The sequence below is a fragment of the Dipteris shenzhenensis genome, chromosome 24, assembly GCF_047967505.1.
Source record: "Dipteris shenzhenensis isolate YYH24624 ecotype China chromosome 24, Dip_SZ_1.0, whole genome shotgun sequence".
In the NCBI taxonomy this organism is placed as follows: domain Eukaryota; kingdom Viridiplantae; phylum Streptophyta; class Polypodiopsida; order Gleicheniales; family Dipteridaceae; genus Dipteris; species Dipteris shenzhenensis.
In genome coordinates, this window is record NC_141619.1 from 46,963,770 (window position 1) to 46,976,317 (window position 12,548).

Genomic DNA, 12,548 nt, shown 5'->3' on the forward strand with positions numbered 1-12,548 from the left:
ATTTCCCTAGATTTGGAGTATTCCACCTGCACTGATTCAAGCAAACTCTGACGAAAAAATGTGCAATTATACTCCTTTACTCAACCATTGCCTAAGCCCTCCTAGCACAAGCTGGTCCATGCCTAGAGCCTACTGATGATGAGTTTTGAATTCCAATGCTTGCTTGAGCAAGGAGAAATAAGAGAAAAGACATTCAAAGAAGGCGTAACTCTCCTAGACAAAAAGACGCACTATTTCAGCAATGCTTTGTGGTGAACTTACTATGATATTCAAGCTTTATTTTTGCATAGAAATCCCTCTCATTCTCTTCTTCAATTGTGTGGATTGTGCCCTCCAAGTTGAGCTAGTCTACTGCAATGCATTTTTGACAATTTTGGACATTTGATGCTAGAGTGATGCTTGAGGATTGAAGTAATCCAAAGTACAATTCAGAGAATCCATTTTAAATTTGAAATTCAGTTAGGATTGATCTTTTGTCAAAATGCCAAGCTCTGAGGGATCTTCAAATGCTAATCACTTGAAGAAGACTACAAGAAGGACAAAATTGAAAGTGAAGAAGATCCCAACCAAGAAACTTTGGGAGAAGCCAACAGGTTATGAGTATGCTAAACAATTAGAATTCTCTGAATTTATCTCTAGCAATCTACATTTGTATGGTGAGGGAGATTTCTTTGTTCCACAAGATTTATCTTTCCAAAGCAATGAATATGGAGTTGTTGGGATAACTATGGTCAAGGGCTTACTCTAAGGTGCATGTGTGCATCTAGGGGAGTCACATGTGTGTGTGTGTGTGTGTGTGTGTGTGTGTGTGTTGTAGAGGCACATCTAGTGCTATGATGTGTCTAAGTGATGATGTAAGCCAAAGGCCCCCACATGGGAGGTTCCTTTGATTTAGGCTAGTCCCACTGATGTAGGGGCTGATTGCCACTGATTTAGGGAAGGTGCCTACACCATCCTCTCTTTCTATAAAATGGAGGTCATTCCTTCATTCTAATACATGGATTTTTCCTCACTTGTGCTCTCACTCTTTGTGCCATGATGCATCTCCTCTATCCCACACTCCTCTACATTTGGTATTAGAGCTGGTAGGCTTTGTAGAACTCATTTTGGTAGTGCCACCTCATCATCTTCTCCAACACCTCTTTTTGAGCTTTCTTCTTACTTCCTTCTCAAAAATGGCTTAGCTCTATTATCCCTATTCCTTGTGACTTTTGCCAAGCCCTTCCACTTGGAGTTTCTACACAATGGGATGCCCCTTTGGCCTAGAGCATTTCCCTAGATTTGGAGTATTGCACCTGCACTGATTCAAGCAAACTCTGATGAAAAAATGTGCAATTCTGCTCCTTTGCTCAACCATTGCCTGAGCTCTCCTAGCACAAGCTGGTCCATGCCTAGAGCCTATTGATGATGAGTTTTGAATTCCAATGCTTGCTGGAGCAAGGAGAAATAAGAGAAAAGACATTCAAAGAAGGCGTAACTCTCCTAGACAAAAAGACGCACTATTTCAGCAATGCTTTGTGGTGAACTTACTATGATATTCAAGCTTTATTTTTGCATAGAAATCCCTCTCATTCTCTTCTTCAATTGTGTGAATTGTGCCCTCCAAGTTGAGCTAGTCTACTGCAATGCATTTTTGACAATTTTGGACATTTGATGCTAGAGTGATGCTTGAGGATTGAAGTAATGCCAAAGTACAATTCAGAGAATCCATTTTAAATTTGAAATTCAGTTAGGATTGATCTTTTGTCAAAATGCCAAGCTCTGAGGGATCTTCAAATGCTAATCACTTGAAGAAGACTACAAGAAGGACAAAATTGAAAGTGTAGAAGATCCCAACCAAGAAACTTTGGGAGAAGCCAACAGGTTATGAGTATGCTAAACAATTAGAATTCTCTGAATTTATCTCTAGCAATCTACATTTGTATGGTAAGGGAGATTTCTTTGTTCCACAAGATTAGTCATTTTGTAAAAGAGTAGACACTGCCTGACAAAGGTAAGACCCTCTCATGGCTACTTATAAAATTGACACGTTCAATGGCCAAGGATTCCATACTTGGCAGATGAAGATAAAGTTTATGCTTATGAAGGAGAATCTATGGGACTTAGTCAAAGAAGGAACTCAAACATCTCAGGAAGGTGAATCAACTACAACAAAAGGTAAAGGAAAAGCCACTGACTCTACTTCTACAATTGCAAATGCAAAGAGAATTGAGAAAGCCTATGCCATCATTGCATTAGGTTTGGGTGATGACTATGTACACCACATTTCAGATTTGGAATCCCCTTTTGAAGCATGGCACAAGTTAGACATATTGTTTGGTGCTAGCTCTCATACTTCCAAATTAAATCTGAAAATTAAGTTCTTTGAACTTAAAATGGAGGGAGATAATGTTGCTGCCCATGTCAACACTATGAGAAGTATTATGACACAACTAGCTTCAACTAATTCCCCTGTCACTGAGGATGATGCTATGGCAGTGCTTTTAAAGAGCATGCCTCAAAATTTTGACTATATGGTTACTACTTTGAAGAATCTTCCTCAACCCTCATTAGAAGGCATCATTAGTGCCTTACAAGAAGAGGAAAGAAAGAACGCTTCAAGAATGGGCAAAATGCATACAGTGGCTCTTGCAGTGAAGTTTTCAAAGCGCAAGTACAAGGCTTGTAAACACTGTGGTAAAACAATCACCTTGAGAAGGATTGTTATAGAATCAACCCTTGCTCATATTGTGGAAAGAATAATCACTCTAAAAAGTTTTGCAATGAGAAGAAGAGGACTATGTCAAATCTGGTTGAAGAGAGAACTCCATCGGCAAAAGAAGCATCCAACTTTGTAGTAGAAGACAAGGACTTTGCCTTTTGAGCAACTTGTCTTTGAATTTTTGTTTATCATCACTTGGTCAAATTTTGAAGTTCTCTGCTTGGAGTAGTACTCCAAAAAGAATGTCATATGTTTTGTCTTTTGTAAATCACCTTTGGTCACCATATGATGTAGGCCATGTGATATGTGTTTGGTCTATCCCAATTTTGTAAACCTTGACCCTTGGGCACCTTTGCAAGCATGAGATCCTAGACATAGATTTATCCTTGACCACCATGAGATGGCCATGTGTGACCACCATGAGATGGCCTGAGAAACTATGAGACTAGATGTATCCTTTGACATTGCAAGAGGCAAACCCTTGAGGGGGGGTATGTTGGGATAACTATGGTCAAGGGCATGCTCTAAGGTGCATGTGTGCATCTAGGGGAGTCACATATGTGTGTGTGTGTGTGTGTGTGTTATAGAGGCACATCTAGTGCTATGATGTGTCTCGTGTGTGACCTAAGTGATGATGTAAGCCAAAGGCCCCCACATGGGAGGTTCCTTGGATTTAGGCCAGTCCCACTAATGTAGGGGCTGATTGCCACTGATTTAGGGGAGGTGCCTACACCATCCTCTCTTTCTATAAAATGGAGGTCATTCCTTCATTCTAATACATGGATTTTGCCTCACTTGTGCTCTCACTCTTTGTGCCATGATGCATCCTTCTATCCCACACTCCTCTATAGGAGCATCCTAGACCAACTTGGGTTAGTGAAAAGTGATGGGAACATCTAAAGAACTATCAATAGTCAACAAGATGCCATTAGTATATTTCTATGCTATTTATTTTCATATTTAAGGGTTAGCTAGTTTCCTCAAAAGAACAATATCCATGGGCTTAAACTAGTTTGATGTTTTTCCAATAACATATAGGTAACATATATTCATGAACTAGTTAAGGAGAAAAAGAGGATCAATATCAAGAAGACAACAAACCATAGAAAATCTAGGATGTGCCAATCACGTGGGATTGAAGATGAGAATGGTACATCCTTCTCTCTTCCTATAGTTTACATTTTCACCTTGATGCATAAGTGTTTTCCCATTAGTTAGGTTTTCATATATATCTAATGTGTACAATGATCTGTTGCTTCATAAAAAGTGATTTTCATCCAAAGTCCTACAAAAGAAGAGTAATTCCTTGAAGCACATACCTCTAAGGGGTATGGAAAGAATGCAGAACGAGAAATAATTGACTGTGCAAAAGAATAGCTAAAATGTGAGAGTGCAAGTGTGATTGTGAGTGAGACTATGAGAGTGTGAGTGTGAGTTCAATCATGTGAGTGTAAGTGTGAGTGTTATATTTTTGTCCTTACAGATGTCAATTTAGTCCCAAACACTACCTTTAACATTCCTTTTATCTAGGCTCAATTAATGAATGAATCAAGTGCAACCAATGATTAGACCTCATATAGATTTTGGAAATGAAAGATGAGATGTCGAAGGTCAGGGTGTGGTATAGGTTAGACATCTATTTTGCACAAGCACTCAATTTGCTAGAAGAGAAGATCCACAATCAACTATTGTCAAGATGAATTAATAAGATCGACTGGAGATAGCAACTAAAGAGAAGAAAAGATGAAAATGTTGCAACAACTTATTTAAGATAAAGTATGCGCATGCATAATGTGTGTGTGTGCACGCGCGCATGTGCGTGTATGTATGCATGTATGTAGTGTGTATGCATGTATGAAGCATGCACGTGTGTGTGTGTGTGCGCACGCATACATATGTATGTATATATGTATGCATGTATGTAGTGTGTATGCATGCATGAATGTATGCATGTATGGTGTGTATGCATACATGAATGCATGTATGTATGTATGTGCATGTGTATATATGTAAGTGTGTAAGTCATTGAGATTGGATGCTTCACGTATTGAGAGTCCTACCTTTTTGAACATAGATATTGAAATAAAATGTACACATGTATTATCAATGATAATTATTGTTTTTTCAAGGAAAATGCTACATGAGATGTGTACCTTTGTCATGCTAACACAAAGAATAAAGGAAAAGATGGTGCCATCATGCAGAGGTACATCTACAACTATATTTCTTATATCTACTAATATGATTGGCCTTGATGGGCCACTTTTTCCTCGTTTCTAGTTTGTACGAGTTGGGAGGACAAGGTCTAATTGAGGGAATTCGTGATTCATATGAGCTAGAACAAGATATGCTACAACAATTAATTAAACATAATAACTAGGGAGGCAATGCTATTCTTCAGCTCTCCATGGAATGAGCTACTTGAAAAGCCACATAAAGCGTTCAAACTACTCAAATGTCTTGATAATCCTGAATTTATTGTTTGTGCTTAGACGTTAATTGAACATACACCATGTTAAATTGTAGATTTTGCTTGAAGCATACAAGCATTGAAATCTTGTTCTTTGAGAGAACAGTGGATACATAACAACATCTATTATCGGAGAGTAGTATTCCAAACTTTTTCCAGGTTGGAAAATGGAAGAATGTAGCACACATCTTTCTCCCAATTCCAAAAAGGTTTGATTTTAGCATACATTCTCTCCTAAATTTCTAGAGGTAGAAGAATTTGTCCACATGTTATATGATTTTAAAAACTGGTATTCTCTTATATAAATTCTCAATATTGATAGTAGTTCCCACTGGTCATTGGTGGTGTATTCATGCGTTCGAGGTCTTGGTTGTGTACACGTAATAGGCCATCGCTTCATGCATATTGAAGGGCACCATGATGATGATGTTGAAAGGTATATTGAACTTGACAAACTATTGTAATCTAGTAGAAATGAATAAGTGCTATCTTTAGTATTAAGTGCACATATGTATGTAGGGGTGTTAGGGTTGCAATTGGTAGGTCAAGATAAATATTTGCAAAGGAGAGAGAAAATTTAAAATGGAAATACCCTAGGCTAATTTCTTATATCCATACAATTTTCAGAAACATATCATCTTCTATCCAATCTCAATTGAAGCTTATTTATACTCATCATCAAACATTGAAATGTAATATTCTTTCAATTGATCTAGTAGGTTTCAAAGCAAGTAGATCAAAGTACTTGTGGTTGGCATAAGAGATGCAAAATGAGCTGCAAGTCATGATGGAGATAATCACTTTCCCAACTTCACTTATTCTACTTCTAGAACTTATTTAGTTTTACAAATTCCCATAATTTAAAAGAGTATTATTTCCCAATGCTCTTATAAAGTACCATAGGATGGTTTTTGTTTCATTGGATGGAAGAGAATTAACGATAATGATGAACTTTAAGGCCATGCTTGGAGGAGGGGTATACTTACCCATTAAAAGTCTATCAAAAGTAAAGATATGGAAACAAACCTACACTTTGTAAAAATGTTAGCTTTGTTCAATAATATATATTGAGCAACAATGGATACCTGGTTAAGGTTTACTAGATGCCCTATTTAGAAGCACGAGTATCGATACTTTCATGCCAAAATTTGAAAAGTTCACTTTTGATCACCTGCCACCAAAGGTATCACACTTTAATTTTAAAATTCAGGTAAATTTTATATTTAGATATTTGTTTATTTGTATGATCCATGTGTAAGGTCACATGTTTAAAGTTTTATTGTTGTGGACCCATTGCAAAGGCATCACAAACCTGGGGGATTCTTGACAGCCTCCCGGGCGAGTATTGCTTACGGCACATATTTCTTATGGCACCCCCACCCATCTTTCTTTGCATTAATGGATGTAGCTCATGATACCCATTGCCAATCTGGGACATACCCTTCCTCCCTTATTTTGAGAGATTTTCTGGCTTTGCAAGCTTTGCTTTGGGAATGTTTTATATCATCACCGAAAACCAATGCACAGTCCCGCTATTGTCAAGCCACCAAATCTGTCCTTGCTTCTTCCATGCTAGTTTTTCACCCAGTACCGCAACTTTCCTCTATTTCTACTGCATGTGAGCATCTGCATAGATGTTAGACATCAAGACATAGGCTGCAGCAGCCTTTTCATCTAATTGCACTGCTTGTTCAAAGGCTAGTCTACCAAGCTCCACATTACCCCACTTTTGACAAGCACCCAACACCGTATACCACACCACAAGATTAGGATGGAAAGGCATCTTCTTCACCATCGCTACTGCCTCATCTAATTGGCCTGCACGGCCAAGGAGATCAACCATGCTGATGTGGTGCTCAATAGTTGGAGTGATGCTATAGTCTTGGCTCATGACCTCAAAGTACTTGTGGCCTTTATCCACTAAACCTGTGTGACTGCATACAGTAAGAATAATAGAGAATGCGACCACATCTGGCTTTATCCCATCTCCTCTCATTCTCTCAAGCATATGGAAAACAATTTCACTTTCTCCTAGCTGGGCATAGCCTGCCATGAGTGCTTTCCATGAGACCTCGTCTCGAGCTGGCAGCTCGTCAAATGCTTCCTGCGCTTCTGCAAGCGAGCCACATTTAGCATACATATCTACCAAGGTGCTCACAACAAAAAGATCTCTTTCTAGCCCCTTTCTGGCTATCTCAGAGTATATTTCTTGTCCCTTGTCTATGGCTCCTATTGTGCCACAAGCTTTCAAGCTGCAAACAAATGTGACAGCATTGGGAGAGAGACCCTGCAGTTGCATCTCTTCAAAACAGTTCAGGGCCTCCTCACCAAGCCCCTGCTCAGCATACCCTGCAATTAATGCAGTCCATGAGACCTCGTTCCGAACTGGCATCATGTCAAACACTTCCCCTGCTTCTGCAAGTGAGCCACATTTGGCATACATATCAACCAAGGTGCTGGCAACAAAGAGATCTCTTTCTAGTCCCTCTCTGGCTATCTTGGCATGTATTTCTCGACCCTTGTCTATGGCTCCTATGCTGCCACAAGCTTTCACACTGTGAAGAAACGTGACAGTGTTTGGGCAGAGACCCTCCAGCTGCATCTGATCAAAACAGCTCAGCACTTCCTCACAAAAACCCTGTTCGGCATATCCTGTGATCAGTGCAGACCATGAGACCACGTCTTGAATTGGCAGCTTGTTGAACGCTTCACGTGCTTCTGCAAGCGAGCCACATTTGGCATACATATCCACCAAGGTGCTGCTAACAACAAGGTCTCTTTCCAACCCCTTCTTGGAAATCTCAGCATGTATTTCCCGGCCCTTGTCTATGTCGCTTATGCTGCCACAAGCTTTCAAGCTGCAAACAAATGTAACGACATCTGGAGAAATGCCCTCAAGTTGCATCTGTTGGAAACAGTTCAGTGCTTGCTTACCAAGTCCCTGCTCAGAATATCCTGTGAGAAGTGCAGTCCATGAGACCTCATCTCGTACTCGAAGTTTCTCAAAGGCTTCTTGTGCTTCTGCAAGTGAGCCACATTTGGCATACATGTCGACCAAGCTGTTGCCAACAGAAATATGATCTCTTTCCAGCCCCTTTCTGGAAACCTTAGCATGTAATTCTCGGCCCTTGGCTATGGCTCCTATGCTGCCACAAGCTTTCAAGCTGCAAACAAATGTGGCAGCATCTGGAGAGAGACCCTCCAGTAGCATCTGGTCAAAACAGTCCAGGGCTTCTTCACCAAGCCCATGCTCGGCATATCCTGCGATTAGTGCAGTCCACGAGACCTCATCTCGAACGGGAAGCTTGTCAAACGCTTCCCGTGCTTCTGCAAGCCAGCCACATTTGGCATACATATCCACCAAGGTGTTGCCAACAAAAAGATCTCTTTCAAGCCCCTTTCTGGCTATATCAACGTGTATTTCTTGGCCTGTTTTGGCATCTTTGAGCCTAGCACAAGCCTTCAGTACAGCCACGAAGGTATACTTGCTAGGGTGTACACAATCCTCGTGCATTTTCTGGTATAGGTTGAGGGCATGCTTTGAATCCCCACATTCAATATAACCCCAGATGAGAGAAGTCCAGGAATACACATTCCGATCTACCAAATTGTTAAAAACCTGCTGAGCATCGCACATGCTTCCAACTTGGACCAACATTGGGACGAGGTAGTTCCCGAGAGATCTATGATCTTCCATGCCAATTTTGCATATGTAGGTATACAACCGCTTGGTATACGCTAGATTTTTCTTTGTCCTGCACTTATGCAAGATGCATGTAAGGTTTTCAGCTGAAGGCTGCTGGGACGTCCGTTCCATAGACGTGAGCTCCTCCTCTAAGGAGAGCGTTTCCCAGCCACCCTTCTTTTGCGGTTCTGGTGCTTTTGGTGTATCCACCTTTACTCCACACCTAAAGCCAGCCTTGCCACATTCCACGAAGCCACGGTCTTGGGCCTGATCAGTGGATGCTAGGGGCTTTTTTTTCGGGTTCTCTTTGACCCAATCTGGATTGTTCTGGTCGTCTATGCATAGCAGCTTCTTGGTCATTTTATGCTTTAAATCCGGCGATCTTGGATGAGCTGCCAAGGGGTCTGCGAGTGGATCTCCGCTACAAAACAACTCCGGGACACGCACCTGAGCACAACATGGTCGCATGGTGCATAGTTTGGTTGCGGTTACGTCAGTCTGATGACAGAAATCGGTTGAAGAGAAACTAAGAATTTACATCTCTTCTAGTGGATGAACCGCGAAAGTTGTTCATCCAAGATTGTGTGTGTATATATAACCATTTACATGGCGGGAGTTTTGTGGGAAATGGGAACTTTAATGGGCAGGTGGCATGTGGTCCCCACCACCTTTTCCCATTTTTTTCCCACAAAACCCGAGAGCTCTTGAGTTCAACGGATTTGTGGGAATAAATCGGAAAAGGGAATTAGTGAAGCTTTTAAACATCTACTCCACATTTCCACCAAACAATATGATATTCATTATGGGGATTAACTTTTCCCACCAGGTTTCTGGGTTGGACGAGATTTGGGATACCCACGGGGCAGACTGGCTCTCCATCGAACAGATCTAGGCACAACATACGCTTACATATGGAGAAAGGACCTTTTGCTGTTGCTGGCAGTTAAGGAAAGAATCTCGGATTTGTGACCCACCAACATGATTATGGCGACAGACAGACTAATTAGTCAGTGGTAGCTTGGAAAGACCAAAAGATTACACCTATGACAATTTACAAACATCTATCGCAGGGGAATCCCGCTACAAGGAGCTCAATATTTTTTTTGTCGAAAAAACAGTGCTAATTATATTACTTCGAGAACAAGATACAAGAGGTCAGCTTATAGCTGACGGGCTGCGTTCACAAACCGGACGCAGCCCAAAAGGTAGCAGAATAAATCATACTCTCACGGAGGGATATGCTGAGTGTGAATGAACAGCCATCGGGGTGGTGAGTAGTGCCACCGAAGGCCCTGCGTAGTCTGCTCGAAGAAGAGGCTCTGTGTGTCCCAAGCCTGGAGGAAGCGTCTCCGCTTCTCCTGACCAGCCCGGGAGTCTCCCTGAATCTGGTCCCACTGGCCTCTGAGGGTATGAATAATCTCACTCCAAATCTCCGCCATGATCTGGGCAGTCGATAAGGAGGTGCCACCGAGGATCTACGCGCAGCGCGAGGTCCAGATGTGCCATCCTGTAATGCTGCTGATAATCTCCCAGACTGGCTGCCTCTCCCGAACTCCTGTATCAGCCTCTGCTAGGTGCTGTGGGATACCCTCGAGCGGCCCCCACGTCCCCTGTGTGATAAGGAAAGTGGGGTCCTGCTGGCATGCCTCGAACAAGTGATGAAGACCAGGTGCGGTGCTGCACCAACAGAACGCGCCCCAAGTGATCACTCCTAGCTCTGGTGCTGCACGAGTAAGAAGCCCGAAAGTCCACCTCCACACTTCCTGGGCGCGCGTGCAGCTCCACAGGCAGTGTTTTGGTGACTCCTCATCCGCATGGCAAATCTGACAGCAACCGTCCTGGCCTATCTGCCTCAACCAGCTCCCCACTGGAAGACCTTTGTGGGTAAGAAGCCACAGGAAGTATGAGATCTTCCGCGGTCGCCAGCTCTCCCACAAGGCCTTCCAGAATGCCTGCAAAAAGAACCTGGAAATACCCTGTGCGTACCAGCTAGGACGCTGGGTGGGGGGGCGGCTCTGCATCCTCCCGAGAACTCGCCTGCCCAGAGTCGTGCTGTAAGCGAAGAAGGAAGTCGGCCCCTGTCCTGTCACAATCTCTGGCCACCACCACTCTCCTGGGTCCCACTCAAGCTCTGACAAGGCCCGCCCCTCCCAGAGCCAAAGACGCCAAAGCTGCAACTGGTCCTGCTCGATACTAGGGTCGGTATGCCAGACCTTCCCCAGAAGGCCTACGACCCTAACCCTCTGCCACGGGAGTAGGGGGTCGATGAGCGCATCCTCTCTCCTGAGTCGTCCATCCCCTGAAACCGCGAAGAAGGCGATAGAGGAGTCATCCAAACGTCCTGCGACCACCAGTGGGATGCCACGGGGGGTGAACTGTCCCAGCCAGTGGGTGTCTCCAGGCATGAGGACCTGAGGCTCAGGTGGAGCCAACCAAGCGGCTGGGATCGCACCGTCGATCTCCGTGCGTCTCGCCTGGACTCCGCGTGCACCTCCAGCTGCGTCTGCAAGGTCGGCCATCTCCAGATGTCTGTACGTATCCCTCCAAACTCGAAGGGACCGGGCTGGCCCCCTCATCCAGCCGTCCCACCTGATATGTGATCTCTCCCCCAACTGAAGGCCCTCAGCGTCTCTGACCTGCCCATTCCAGACGAGCGGCTGGCGATCGATCTCCTCCTGACAGCTGGGCTGGGACTGAATGAGACTGAGACGGAGCCGCCTCCAAACCATGAGGAGGCTACGAACGAGTGGGGAGCGGGGCTGAGTGAGCGGGGCGGAAGTGAAGATCCACCTGAAGGACGGTAGCCACTCTCCACCTCGGCGCGGGACACAAGAGCCGACTCCCTGCTGAAGTAACATCTTCCACGTCTGCCCCCCTGGGGTCAAACCGCGGATGATAAGCTTGCCTAACAAGGCCTGACTCTGAAGCTCTGGATCAATGACCCCCAGACCACCCTCAGCCTTCGGAAGAATGACTGTCTGCCAAGCAACCCTGGCTCTGGTATCTCTATGCCCATCCTCCCCAGACCAAAGAAAGTTCCGAACCAACCTCCTGAGCTGTGCCACGCTGGATCTCGAGAAGCACCAACAGGAAGCCACATACCAAGCCGTGGCTAGAAGGACCTGGTTAACTACTAAAGCACGACCTGCAAGGGAAAGCTTAGCAGTGCTCCAGAAAGCCAGCTTCCGTCGGATGGAATCTAGCACCGGGAGAAACTGCTGAGCTGGCGTAATGTCTAGGCCAACCTGAAAGCCAAGGTATCTAGCTGTCTGTCCACGTGGAATCCATCTGAAGCCCAGAAATCGCCAACACTGAGAACACGCCCCCGGGTCTGTGAGAAAACCAATTGATTTGTTCCAGTTGATTTTCGCACCAGCGGCCGAGCAGAAAACCTCCAGGGCCATCCGCACCCTCTCTAGCATCCTCTCATCGTCCTGGACATAAAGGGCTGTATCATCTGCGTACTCTGAGTCCAGAAGCTCCGTGTCCTCCCGGAGTGGAAGGCGAACACCCCTGAGCCCTGTGGACCTCGCCCGAAGGTAGTAAGTCATGGCCTCGGCGAAGAAGAGAAACAGATAAGGAGCCAGGGGACAGCCCTGACGTACTGATCTCTCCAAGCTGAATCGCTCACCCATCCTGCCTCCAATGATGACTCTGCTAGACGCTGTCCTGTACAAAGCTGAGATACCCTG

General features: G+C 44.2%; 1 pseudogene; it reads right to left on the reverse strand.

Annotated features, from left to right (window-relative positions):
• Positions 1 to 6,707: 6,707 nt before the first annotated feature.
• LOC147886688 (pentatricopeptide repeat-containing protein DOT4, chloroplastic pseudogene) lies at positions 6,708 to 8,754 on the reverse strand (annotated as a pseudogene).
• Positions 8,755 to 12,548: the final 3,794 nt, after the last annotated feature.